General features: G+C 56.7%; 1 protein-coding gene across 7 annotated transcripts in view; it reads right to left on the bottom strand.

Moving 5' to 3' along the window:
* The window catches only part of ATP11A (ATPase phospholipid transporting 11A), a 154,336-nt gene that overhangs the window by 94,741 nt on the left and 45,333 nt on the right, over positions 1-14,262 (bottom strand). The gene's annotated exons all lie outside the window — the stretch shown is intronic.

Here is a 14,262-nt window from a genome sequence, read left to right as displayed (position 1 = left end):
CCCACAAGTAAAAAATATACAACTATGTACTGGGGCAATTCGGGGGGGGGGGAAGGATTGGCAAGAGTTGTTAGCTCGGGTGCTAATCTTTAAAAAAAAAAAAAGACTTCTGACTTCTAAGTTTACAACAGACCACAGAGGACACCTTGCAGGTGCCAGCAGTTTTTAAAGTAAAGGAGAATCCTAGCGCCAGAGCCCAGTGAAATCGGCTTTCATGAAAGTTCTGTTGAGCAAGGAATCCCGTGGGCACTGCTGTGCGGGCAGTGCCCGGAAGCCCGCAGCCCTCAGTCTTGGACACGCTACATCCTCTCTAGGGGCTGGGGGCTCTAGGTCTCTGAAGAGAGCAGCAGGAGAAATGACCGGACGAGGACTGCCTTTGAGAGTCTGCTTTTCCTCATGCTCTCATGCATCTAACCTACAACGAGGAAAATTAGTTATATCTTCCCAAGAGACGTTATTAACACTCTTTATAAATCTCTGTATTTCAAGGGTATTCACACCTTGCTACTGAGCCGAACAAACCACAGATAATATGTCCAAACTACAAATGCAAAGTTATTTCAAGTATTTAATTTTAAGCCTATAAACTGTCAAAATAAATAAACCTACTGACCCGTTTCTCTCAGCGATGGTGCCCTAGACCAAGCAGGAATGTCAACGGGTCATTCCCATCCTGTCGGCTCTGACACGTACACAGGTAAGAAAGTTCACCATCGGGGGGCAGAGAAGGAACTTCAGAGGACAGACATCTGACATGCGCTCAGCCAGCTCCCCTTCCCGTTCGCGGAGACCCACACGATGCAGGACACTCTGCTGAGAGCTATGGAGGAGAAGGGCGCACGTCCCCTGCTCTGCTGGGCATCTCTCTTCAGGGAGGGAAAGAGGAGCTGAACCAGGAAAGAAACGGGGTGATCTGTGGAGGCTGGTATGGCACCGATGGGGGAAAATGCGCTGAACTGGAGAACTTGTAAACATCTTGTACCCCCCAGACTCCAGCACTGGCCCTGAACCCCTAGCTGACTTTGAAAAACCTCTCTGTGGCTGTGATGTCTTCCAGTGCCCCCTCCACCTGGGCCCCTGAAACCTCCCTCTCGCCCCCGGGCAATAAGACCTCCCCTGGGGAGCACGGCCAGGGTGGAGGAGAGAAGGCTGTGGGATCTGCACAAGCCCCTAAAGGGGGCACAGCTCCACCCCAGCACGTCACCTACAGAAGAGGACTTCGCCGTGCAAGTGTATCTAACGTGGGCTGCTGTGACCCGGAGGGCTGTGTGGACATGAACAACTCACGCCCACCGCAGGCTGAACACAGGTGACAATGCCCAAGAAGGACTAGTTAACCCACAGTGCTGTGTGCCCCTCTCCGGGCCTTCCAAGGACCCCGAGTAGACCAGCAGGTCTGCAGGGAGCTAACCTACAAAGCACCACAGTCACCAGGAGCTCGGAGCACACCTTCACCCGTTTGTTCACGGGAGCGGGAGGGAGTGACCAGAACTTGCTGGTCACCTGCTCCAAGCAGGCAAGGAGCCAGTGGACCATACAGGGCTCCAGACACAAAGACTGCATGGGAGGAGGCAGGCACCACACAGCGGGCTCAGTCAACAAAGGCATGAGGTCCAAGGTACACACACCAACTGTCTTCTCTGCCTCAGATGAAGCTGTAAGTAGATCGAGGCGGTGCTGCAGTCGGAGGCCCGCCGTGCAACTTGTGGGAGACCCGTTGCTTAGGGCCAACTCCAGAGGGCAGCGAAGCGGATTACAGTCCGCAGCTCTATTCTGGGGGGAGGGGCATGGTGCATAGCCCCCCACCTCCTCAGAACCAGGGAGGCAATGAGAAAGTGTGCTGACACGCTCCCAGGGGAACAGGGAGGAGAGGAAGGGGAACTCGGAGGGCACGCACAGACCTCCGTGTTCCTGGGGATCACAAGAGGTTCCGCCAAGACGCAGGTGAACGTGGGTCAAGCCTTTGCCTGCCGGGCCCCCAAGGCTACGTGAGAGGCCCTCGGGGTTTCCCTAGAGAAATACTTGCAAATCATGTACCCAGTAAGGGACTGGCACCTGGGACAAGGAAAGGACTGTCACCACTCAGATAAATAAGAAGAGCCTGAATAGACATTTCTCCAAAGACCTACACACGGCCAACAGCATGTGCAAAGACGCTCAAAATCAACACCAATCGGCAGATGCAAATCGAACTCTGGCCAAGTGGAAGAAGCCAGCCACACAGATACTATGTGACTCCGTTCATACAACACGTCCAGAACAGGCAAATCCAGACACCAGCAGTAGGCTTGTGGCTGCCAGGGCTGGTGGGGAAGTGATGGCTAACGGGACGGGTTTCCTTGGGATGATGAAAATGTTTCAAGATTAGATTACGGTGATGGTTCCATAATTTGGTAAATGTACTAAACCCACTGAATGTACTCTTTAAACAGGTGGGTTTCATGATATATAAGTTATATCTCAACAAAGCTTTGGTTGGCCGTCTCTGCACAGGTGCATGGGGACCCAGGCACGGCTCCCCACCTGCTTCGGCGTCAGGACGGCTGCCCTCCTCCCATGCAGCACAGCGCCCCCACACCTTGCTGAGCTCCTTCCACCCTCCTGCCCTCTCACCAGTGAGGCACAGGATTTACCAGAACGCAGGATTCTCTCCATTTCAAGGAAAACGAATAACATTTTCAAGGTTCAGTCTTTAATATTTAGCATTTCCTAATGGATATAGAGTTGAATCCAATGTGTTTCCAAAGGACTCTGCGTAACAACAGTTAGAAACTCGGAAAGAAGAGGTTACGCCTGAAGGACGGGGGACACACAGCTGGAGCAGTCACCACACCCCACGCCCTGGACGTGAACCACAGAAAATTCTCGCTTCCTGGCCTATGCAGTGGCCACCAATTGCTTCAGACGCAAGCACCACGCTCCCGCCGATCTGCAGAGCTGGGCAGTCAGGAGGAGCGAGCGGGACCTCTGGACGTCTCCGGTGCATTCCCCCCACTCTGCCAGCCAGGAAGGACAATCCACTCCAAATTCAGAATTCAACCAGAAAATGGCTGAATTACCGAAAGCGACCAAGTTTCAGCAGAGGCTCTGCCATTGCCTTTACCAGGATGCGGCTCAGGCTGCTCGGCGTTAACATCAGGAAGCAGACAAGGACGACGGAGGTTTTTAAAAATAATGCTGAAAATCAGTTTGAGCCAGTGTTAGTCACCTAATGGAAGTTTTGAATTTCAGCTGAAACAGACAAAACCCATTAGCTGATTACACTGTGGGCCCGGAACACGGCTCGTGATCCAGCCTCAAATGAGCAGATCGGTCTTGTAGTGCTGGTTCCTCCTAACGATCATCCTTCACGTTGACAGGGATCCGATGACAAGGCAATGCCGGTTCTGGAGTCTGTTTATAGCTCTAAAAGGCAACATTTCCTGTCTGCCAGGTAAGAAGATAATAGAGGGCTCCGGTGTTTCTAATGACAGCCACTGTTCTGGCTCACGTTTCACAAGCAGTGCCAGCATTCTCCCCTTGAAGACGACAGGGGTGCCGGCTCCTCACCCCCCCAGCTGCGTCCCACATGGCTGTCTGTGCCCAGGTGGTCTTCACTCCTGCTTTCGTGAGCCTCACTCATGTGCGATAATTAAAATAACGCTCCCCAAGTGGAACATCCGTGTTTAAAGTGTGCGACGAGAACCAAGTCCTTTGTCGTGAGCAAGGTCTGGACCTCAAGGCTCTGTGGCCTCCACACGAGGCAGAAACGCAGGTGACCCCCTTCCGTTCTCAGTGGACCAGAGCCCTTGGCATCCACTGGGGCAGTGCACTCTCCCAGACTAACCCGGGGTATTTACGAGGCTCGCAGTGGCATTTTTCTGCCATGAACATAGTTTTAAGCACAAAATCATTTGGAGCACAAGAGCACCAGCGATGGTCCACCTCATTTGGAAACACCGACCACCGGCAGCACGTGAAACACCAGCTGACCTAAACCGCAATTTACTGACTCCAGAATGGAAATGAAAATATAAATTCTGACCACAGAGGACCTTTAGCCCACGCTGGACTCGCCGAATCCCGACAGGTCACAGAAGTAGAATGAGACCCTGCGCTTCAGCACAGTTCCCGTGGGAGCGTGCAGAGGTTGGAGCAACTGCAGAGACGGGGAGCTGCCGGGACGAGCAAGCCCTGAAAACCGGCTCCGGAGCCCCTGGGAGACGCAACAGGAGCAAAAACATGCCGATGTCGTCCAACTCACCCTCCATTTCTGACAAAAGTAAGTTTCCAGACGAGGCAGCGTCTGAAGAAGCCTCCATGTTCACTACACCACAGGTCTAACCTGACGTGGGAAAAACACGTGGACATGGCAGGGACGTGACCAAAAGGACCAGGCTGCCATCTGGTTTCCCACTGTGGCTCTGAGTGACTCCCTAAATGCACTTCATGCCTGCATTTGCAGAAATGGAGACATCCCCGCCTCCACCACGGGGTTATCAGGAGCTTCCCAGTAAACGCGTACAGGCAAATCACCTGTCTCCCCCCACTTGTGTGCTATGGGGCTCAGCTCACCCAGGAAACCAGGGGCCGGGGGATTCAGCATCCCTGCCTGAAGGAGGGGTGGTACCGAGCCCAGGCCCAGAGACGGATGCGGGGCCTCGGGAGGGGTCTCTGTGAGGGGAGTTCCCAAGTCAGAAGTCAGAGAACCGGGCGCCCATCAGTGAGAGTCAACAACTGCAATCTTAGGGGGAGCAGACAGATGGGCCAAAGTGAGTGACCAGGTGGCCAAACGAGAGCATTCTAAGAGGGGAGCCGAGGGTCACAAGTCTCAGGAGGCCTCTAGGAAGAGCCACGAGCCTAGGTATCAGAAGGAGAGCCCAGCTCCCTGCCCCAGAGGTCAGAGAGAATGCAGCTCCGCCTGGGCCACAGAGGAAAGCGTAACGTGGAGGCCGCGATGACCAACTCCAGCCCCCTCAGCAAGGACGCAGGCCACTGCTGCCCGGCGCCATGAGCTCTTCCCCCCGAGAGAAAAAGCAGGGAATCGTGAGTCACCAATGAAACAACTAGTGTCCTTCTGTGAGCCAGAGGCCAAGGGACCCCAGGGCCCACCACACAGTGCCTGGGCCCCTCAGAGCTTCGGAAGGGTAGACGGAGGTTGGAGGCCCGCTGTCCCTGTGCTGGCGCCGTTTATGAAGAACGGGGATGCATGGGAAGATTCGGAAGACCAGGTACACAGGGGAGTGGGGTGGGCAGGCTGTCGGGGCCCCATCCCGCTCCTACACCTGCCCCGACCAGCCAGCCTCACGCAAAGCTGTTCTGCTCCTCTCCAGACACCCCCAGGACACACCACTCGCTATGACAGAAGTGCACCCCGGTGTGTCCCCGGCTGTTACAATTGCACCCCGCCTCAGCAGCTTCTCGCTGGTACAAGGTGGATGAAGACACTGGAACACCGACAATCTCAAGAAATTTCGCCCAAGCACAGGGCTCAGCAGAAAACACTGCAAGCAGGACAGCGGACAAAGATCCCTGAGCAGGAGAGACGCTCCAAGAACCAGGCTCCTGACCCCCAGCTCTTCATAAGGTGATAGACACACTTACCCGCGAGGCTGCCAGCAAACTGCGTGACGCCTCCATTTCCTTCCCACCACTGAGTCTCCCCTCCTAGGGGTGAATTAGCCAGAAAACTAAGCAGACACCCAATTCACAAACAAAAACACATTGAAATGCATGTAGGCCTTTAACAGCTGAAATTATATACCTTCAAGTGCACCGCGGGCGTGTTTTCTAAATATTGAATATCTACCCGATGAAGTCAATGCAGGACGGAGTCAGGAGTCACAGCGTGCGGTTCAGGGAAAAGGCCGACAAACCGGGTAACAACAGACACAGAGCAGCCTCGGAACCTGCGGCTCAGCTGGCGGGCGGCAGTCTGGAGCAGGCTGCCTGAAAGCCGGCACGAACCTCTGGAACCCGGACGCGAAGATTCTGAAAGGTATGGGGAGATAACCGCATTGGCACATGAGGCCATCCCCGTGTCACCCAGCCCCACAGAGGTCTGTGCCTCGGGGCTGGGAAGGGGACCTCAGACCTGTGGCTGTGCCGACAGATGCAGAAACCAGGGGTGAGGGCAGAGCAGTGGCTGGAGGGGGTCCCCACGTTGTCCGACTGTGGCCCCCATCATGGGGCTGTGTGGGCGGGCCGGCCAAGGCCAAAGTGAAGGGAAGGACAGCGATGAGGGGGGCGGATGGGGCAGAGAGGGGCAGTCCCAAAGAGCAAACTGGTGCCTGGACACCCTTCGGAAGAAAGGACAGACTCAGAACACAGCCCCCGAGGCCACGGGGCCACCCCAAAGCCACCAGAGCAGAAGGGGCTGGCAGTCGGGCAAAATCCTGCCAGAGTCAAGGTTCATTTTATTAACATATGAAAAGAGCCTGTGAAACATTTCCAGGCTGAGAATTCCCTGGGTTTCTAACGGATACTAACAGAAGACAAATGCTCTGTGCTCAGGACCGTGCTTGGTCGCTGCCCCAGGTGGGGGCTCCGGCCCCTTGTCCCCACGCTCAGCTACTCTCCACGCCAGGTGCCTGGGTGCGGATCTGGCACTGGGTGCTCCTCATTTTGCATCTTACCACCCCCGGCTGTCCTTCTGCCATCAAACTTCCCTCCTAAGAAACAAACAACCGGGAGTCTGAACTGACCACCCGTCCCAGGACAGGAGAGGCCCCGCCCTGTGGGCACCCAGGAGCAGGTTTCATGCTGTCACTCTGTCTCTGCCCCCCGTCACCACAGTCCCATGGAAATGAAGAGTCTGAGCCACCAGCTTCATCTCCATGCCCGGCGCACGGCCCAGCTCTCAGCTCCACCGAGATGGGGCGGGACGCCCATTGAGGTGCATGAGGTCAGACGCTGTCACAGGGTCCAGAAGGACAGGCAGACGCACAGAGGGCTGTGCAACATGACCAAACCCTCCCTGAGCACAAGACGGTAAAGAGGCTCAACGTGAGGTCCCAGGTGACCCTCGGCCCAGCACCCCTCGTCCTCACGCGTCCTCCACGAAGGGACCCATTTAGCCTAATGCTGGCCAATGAAGGACACTTCTGTGACCAACCCTCGCCAGGGTGCGCGATGTCTCCGCCGGCCCCAGCCAGGGGAGCAGGAAGGCGTCCTCAGCACAGCAGGTGAGCCGCGAGCCCAGGAATCCAGACGCGAGTGCTGAGAGCTGGCTCCCCGTGCCAACGCCACACCTGACCCTCAACAGAGACACGGCTGCCTCTGTTATCTCCTGCGCCACAGCCCCAAACTGAGCTCACAAGATCCCAGCATCAGCAGTGTCACCACTGTCATCGCCGACCAAGTCACTGAAGAGGGCGCCAGCTTTTTATTACCAGATAGGATTAAGGAGCAAACATCTTCAGGGCAAGAGACGAGGGCCAGCTGTGCGCACGTTCTTAACGGCTAATTACACGAAGACATCAGAACCGTGACTTCTGAGCTGGGACGGAGCAGACGCAGACACGGCAGGAACCTGGGGGTTTGCCATCAGCTCCCCATTTCGCAGCTCAGGCTGGCCGTCCCCAGCCACCCCTCTAGACTCTGCCGACCCCGCCACGCTCCCGTCAGCTGGGTCGTTTCCTTCACGAGTCGGTGGAATTATCCCCACGAGGATCATTTGCTCAGGCGATTACCACCGTGCCCCTCGCCCCAGGAGCTCGTGGGGCGGGAACCATCTCCTTTAGCCACCACGCGATACCCCACACCTCCCACAATGCCTGGTGCGCAGGAAGCACCAGCAAGTCCTCGCTGAATAAACAGATCAGTGAGAGAAGCAGCAAGGAAGGTGGGGGAGCTGTGCCTGCGGCCAGGCCATCGCCACAGAAGACACAGCTCAGGCCTCGGTGAGGAAACGCACATTTAAAAGTCCTCCCCCAAACCCTAAATGGTGGAGTGTCTGGAATTTGACAGCCAAGGAACAAAGGCTCGGCGAGTCCAGTGAAACCATGTCCCTGCCGGGCCCTCCAGGGGGGAGGGTAGCGCCCGACATGCCCCCTTCCTGACGGGTGCTCACAACGAAAGGCCCTCAGCTCCCTCAGAGCACACGGCCCACTCCGGAGACCAGCGTGTCCTCAGGACACCAGAACTAAACGTTTCTGCCCGGGTTTGAAGTTCACTTAAGGAACGTCAGTACTTTCCTCTTCTTTCTTCAGGCCACCCCTTGATCCTGACTGTGTCATGAAACACTCTCAGAGACAGACTCGTCAGACAAAGGCGAGGAGGCCAAACCACGCGGGGTGATGGGAGGAATGCAGAGCAGAGCAGACAGTGGCCCCGGGCAGGCTCTCTCCCCGCCAGGCTGAGGCCAGCCTGCACAGGAGACCAGAAGGGTCAGGGGGAGAAGCTTCAAGAACACGAAGCCGCAGGTTTGAAGGAGGTACAGTCAGCCACCGACACACCCTCTGTGGGAGGCGGGGCTACGATGTCACCTCACCGAGAGGCCTAAAGGGCGCAGGTGACACAGGGCACTGCCCGCCGCTCCTCAGGGACTTCTGATGGCTCCGATAGGCCCGTGGAGGCAGCTGTGTGGCCGGCAAAAGACGACAAACGCAAAACAGAACGGCTCCCAGGCCTGAGCTCTGACAGCCTGCTGGGCCGGGACGAGGATGCGAGCCAGCGTCTGGGCCGGCACTGTCTGGCGACGCTCTCGCAGCAAACGGGGACCACCTCGTTCCTGGTCAGCTGCTCCACAGGGACACCAGCAGCAGCAGAAGGAGTCGTTACGGATGCTGGTGGTCCATGAGCTGACGCAGCAGCATCCTCGCAACCGGCCTCCCACAGTGCATCTCCTCAGCAGGTCCCAAGTCGCCTAGAGGAGATTCTCTAGGACGCGGATGAGAGGCAGGACATGGAGGGAAGGTCACCTGAGCAGGGGGTCCTGCTGTGGGTCCCAGGCCCGCTGCTGGGTCTCCCTACAGGGCCCCGCTCCCAGAACGCCGCCTGAGGGACAGCGGGTTAGACGGGGCTTGCGGGTCTGCTGCCTTCTCTTGGGCGAAGCCGCCGGGACCCAAGTGTCCCACACAGGCCTCCCGCCCGTAGGACTAGAACACGCACAATGCACAGGAACGGGGCGGGAAACAGGCCAGCGCCCGGGTGCAGCAAGGGGCCCCTGCCCACCGCTCTCTCCTGGGCCCCCGTGCGCAGCCTCCATGGGGAGCAGGGGGCGTGCACTGCCTGGCCAGCCTCCTGCCCAGGCCCCCCACGTGCTAAGTGACCCAAGGCCAGGGTGAAGCATGTCTCTCTCCTGACGGAGGCCGACCCTGACCCTCAGCGTGGCTCTGGAGCTACAGCCCTGCTGGATGCCCTCAGACCCACTTTAATAAGACCCGTGGCTGGGGTGGGGCTGGCCCGCGTTCTGAAGGAAAAGGGGCGAGCCACGGCCCGGCACTGGATCACCTCCTGGATAAAAGGGGGGCACAGGCAGCGAGGCCGGGCAGAGCTGTGCTGTCGTGAGGAGTGGCCGGCAAGGGTGGGTGTGGCAGTGGGACCACTGGTGGGCCAAGGCCTGTCTTTGGAGGGCGGCCAGGGTGGGCGTGCTTGTCTCCCCACGCACCCAGGCTCGCATCCCCCGCCCCAGCATCCAGGCCTCAACCTCTCCGCGAGGCGCTGTGTTGCAGGGCGGGAGGACGCGGCCCAGGCCGGCATGGGTCAGCCACTGAAGGCTCGGGGGGGGTGGGGAGAGCGGCACCCATCGGACATGCCCCCCTCCTCCCCTCGGCTCTCAGGTGGGCAAAGAGAAGACGAGTCTTCAGAGCGTGTGTCTTCCAGGTCTCCACGGTGAGTCGCTGCAGCGAGACCCAACAATCAGAGCCCCGGGCATCGTCCTGGCTGCTGACGCACGTCCTGGCAGTTTCCTAACCGAGGTTTTGGCTGCAACGTGCCAGGTCGCACATCCTGGCGACTGCCGTTCACTCCGTCAGGAGCACCTGCAGCAGCCTCAGGGCCCAGCACGGAGCCCCCCGCCAAGAGAGGCTACCACTCCCTTGCGGGTGAAGCCACAAATGGGCCCCGGCGGTGGCATTCCACACCAGTGCAGAGGCTGGCCTGGACCAGGACAGTGATAAAATCACCGATCTTGCACAATAAACAGCAGGCTGTAAAGATGCCATATGAAAATGCCCCTGGGACCCACCCTCATCAGCAGGTCCTTTAACGTGACCTAAATTCTTCATGTTTCCACCCCGTTTGCACCAACCTCCCTGGCCCCGAACATACACACAAGCATGTGAGGGAACATACAAACCCCTGAATCACAGGGACTTCAGCCACACAGCCTGGGGGCTTAGGGTGTCACACAGCCTCCAGGGCCGTTCCTTCAATGCTTGTCCCTGGGGTGGGTTATCAGCCAACATACGAGTCAAGCTGCTCAGAGAGGCCCCGTCTGGGGCCGGCCAGGTGGCAGGAGGGGCAGAGAGTGTGCCCACCTGTGCTGCGGCATGGTCCAGGGCAGAGCTCTCCCTGCGTCCGGCTCTGCTCATCCCAGGGAGCACTTCTCCACCCTGCAGACCTGTCACCCCCTTCCCTTAACAAACACTTCCTAATATCCCGCCCCTATCAGGCTCATGAGGAATAAGCCCTAACCCTTCCAATGACTTCTACAAACCACCATGAAGCCGTTTCTAAAGGAAAGACGGAAGCGACACAAGTTATGATGATCACACACGCATTTCAGCCTGTAGGGCACCGGCACGGCTCCACCTGCAACTTCAAGAGTGACGTCACCAGGAATGCACAGCTACGACCACACCTCAGGCCTTCGTCATGTACAACCGCACACTGATACCCTGGGCCTGCGTCAGGGACAACCGCACACTGACACCCCGGGTCTGCGTCAGGTACAACCACACACTGACACCCTGGGTCTGTGTTATGTACAACTGCACACTGACACACGGGTCTGCATCAGGTACAACCACACAGTGATACCCCAGGTCTGCATCACGTACAACCTCACACTGACACCCTGGGTCTGTGTTGGGTACAACCATACACTGATACCCCAGGCCTGTGTCACGTACAACCGCACACTGACACCCTGGGGCTGTGTCACGTACAACCGCACACTGACACCCTGGGGCTGTGTCACATACAACCACACACTGATACCCCGGGTCTGCATCAGGTACAACCACACACTGATACCCCAGGTCTGCGTCACGTACAACCTCACACTGACACCCTGGGTCTGCATCAGGTACAACCACACACTGATACCCCGGGTCTGGGTCACGTACAACCGCACACTGACACCCAGGCCTGTGTTGGGTACAACCAAGCATGATACTCCTGCCTTTATGGGGTCTGACACCATGTACTACATGTTATGTGATTTTCCAGAACAGTTTCAAGTCCTGGTAGAGTTCCAAAGAAAATAAAACCTCCCACAATTTATGTCACAGCTGATGTCTTGAAACATTCCTGGGATCTGCTTTAATCAGATGTGGTAAATCATGCAGAACCAGAAACGACTGTTGTGAGGGAAGTTCTTCTATCACAGACCCCTAGAAACAGGAGGCACACGACGCAGGGAGCACCAGGGCTGGTCAGGAGGTGGAGGGGGCAAGGGGAACGCGGGCAGGAGCCTTCCCGTGGTTTGTGGGAAGGAACGGGAGAGGCTGGGTGAGCGGGCTTACAACTGGCCAGTTTCAGTGGCTGTGGGTTTAGGGGTTGTCCTGGTTGTCTGGTACCTGGCTCCGGGAGACAAGGGCAGGGGACAGTGGCCCTGAGGGTGAGAGACGATACAGGAGGCGGTGGGGGCAGGGACCCTGCATGGATTGGTTTGCATGTGGAAGGCCTGTGTACCATCTCCGGGAAAAGCTAGCCCCGGGGGGACCATCCCTCCAGGGTCAGTAAGTCCCCAGATATCGAGGCATCAGAACCCAGAAAATAAAAAGCACCGTTGATACAGCTGTGTTTCCAGAACCTTCAATGCACTAAAGGTCCTTGAACACAACGTTGTGCTTACACGTGAAGTGGAGCTGGCACTGGGCTCAGCTAACTATAAATATGGGATAATTTTCATTATATGAGCCTGTCCCACAACTGCAGGATGTCAAACCTCCGTGTCCTGCCCCCTTATTGCCAAGAGCACCCCCAATTGCTGTGACAACCAAATTCCCCCTAATTCCTGAACTTCCCAGGCAGGGCGGTCCTACTCCCCTTGAGAGCAGGGGCAGCGCACATGTGCCCTGGCTGACCAGCGTTCCTGCTGTGTGCTCCCTCCTTCTGACTCTGCAGGGATCCCAGCAAACAGTGACAGAGGCCAGCGGGAAGCAGTGCTGGGTTTCAGCCCTAGGGGGTTTCACACCAGGACACCCTGCAAAGGCAGTGGGGGGTGCACCCCAGGGCGTCCCTATGGGATACGGTCCTCACAGAGCCAGCAGACGGGGGCCATGGACGCTCCCCTCTGATGCACGTGCCTGAGAGTACATGCAGTGCTCCGGTCTGAAGAGGAAATGGGCTGGACATCTGTATGTGAATTCACATTTGTTGACAGCTATCGAAACATACTCTAACATTAGGAAATGTTTTAACTAAGATAGCAAATGTAAGCTCAAGATTAGAATCATGCCCAAAGCAGAGAGTTTTCTGCTGTTGTTTCTAATAAATATCAGCAGATGTTAAAATCTGGATGTGCTACCATCCTGGGAACTTAGAAACGGGAGCGGCGTTGCTGGCAAGAAGAAACCAGTGTAACAGGCGTCTCTGAGAGACTGGCGCCGTGGGCCTGATGGCAGGCTGTTCAAATCCGTACCTGGTGGTCCAGACCCTCAGCAGAGCAGAACAGGAGCCAAAGCAGGGGTGTTTGCGTCCAAACGCTTCACAGCCCAGAGACGTGACGTGATGTTTGAAGACCGCAGGATTCACTGGCAGAGCCGGGCTGCACCCAGGTCTGTGGATAGGTGCGCAGTGGTTTTCATGGTACGGCTTCTTCATTTAACTTAGAACTCCCCTGCGGGAGTGGTGGGCTGCGTCGCCTAATTTTTGGCATCTCCCTTACAATGATAAGAATGGTTTCTTTCAACAACACACATCTTAGATTTAAAAGCACATAAGACTCTGCCGAGATAATCTTTCTGCTGTGTGCCGGATGCTTTTTGGAATTAGAGGCATAAAATGGAACAAACTGAACAGTGTTTTCGTTCTTCTCTCTTAAGAAGCTACCAAAGTGGGGACTCGACAGGGACTGGGGACCGTCACCTCCTTTCTAACTCCCAGCTGGAGAAGACGGGGTTGCGCAGTTAAGAACCCACCCTCCCCTCCTGCGTGGAAGGGGAGCCCAGCCGTGATGTAACCGGACACCGAAGTGGAAAAAGTCAGGGCAGGGACGGAGCAGGAGCTGTGTGGACGTGGGTCAGGCCTTGGACGGTGTTACAGCCTCGGCAAGAGGAGGAGGGAGGGAGGGAGGGAAGGCGAGCTCTAGGCAGAGCCCTGTGAGTCACATTCACGTCCTGGACGCAACCGCACGCCAGCTGTCTTCAGCCTGCAAGTTCTGTGACACCAAGAGCATTCGTAAACAAACCCTTTCTGCTGCTGACATTCTGAGTTGTATGATCTGAACCATGTTATTCCACGGAATCCGCCGTCTGAGTATAAACGGATGTGAGGAACGTTTGCGGACAAGGACACAGAAGCCAGTCAGGCCAACCGCTCCTGACACTCTGCTGGTGTTACACGCCCCAAAAGATCCCGAGTGGGGCTTCTCCCATCTTCAGGAAACACAATCACTGGAGAACGTGCGGAAAGGTTTCCTCATAACCCCCTCTGAACTACCGACAGGGAGTGAAGAAACACCCCCAGATCAACCTGCCCAGAAGCGAGCGCAGATCTGTCTGCAGTCGGCTCGGACGGAGACCAGACCGGGCAGCTTCCCGCATTCCAACCGATGACGACCTTCACATCAACTCACAACCTCAGAATCTGCCCTTCACCTTCAGCAGCAGCCAGAGGAGATTTCCAAGGGGCGAGGGCAGTGATCCGCACCTCTGCTGGGATTTATAAATCCCAAAACAGAAGCAACAGGAAGAGCCGTGAGGGGTTTCCACGCATTTCATTTCTACGGTAATGTACTTTTTCTTTAATGAAGTACCCAGGAGTGGACGGTGACCTAGCATGTCCTGCCATCCCAAGTCGGCAACGTTAACACTTTATGACATCTGACTCGGCGTCTGTGGAGAACTGGAACGTCACAGACAAGCTACGGGCCCCAATTTTCCCTCCTCAGCC

The sequence above is a fragment of the Equus caballus genome, chromosome 17 (genome assembly GCF_041296265.1).
Source record: "Equus caballus isolate H_3958 breed thoroughbred chromosome 17, TB-T2T, whole genome shotgun sequence".
Classification (NCBI taxonomy): Eukaryota; Metazoa; Chordata; class Mammalia; order Perissodactyla; family Equidae; genus Equus; species Equus caballus.
The sequence above is the reverse complement of the archived record's forward strand: the minus strand, read 5'-3'. Positions and strand labels throughout refer to the sequence as shown.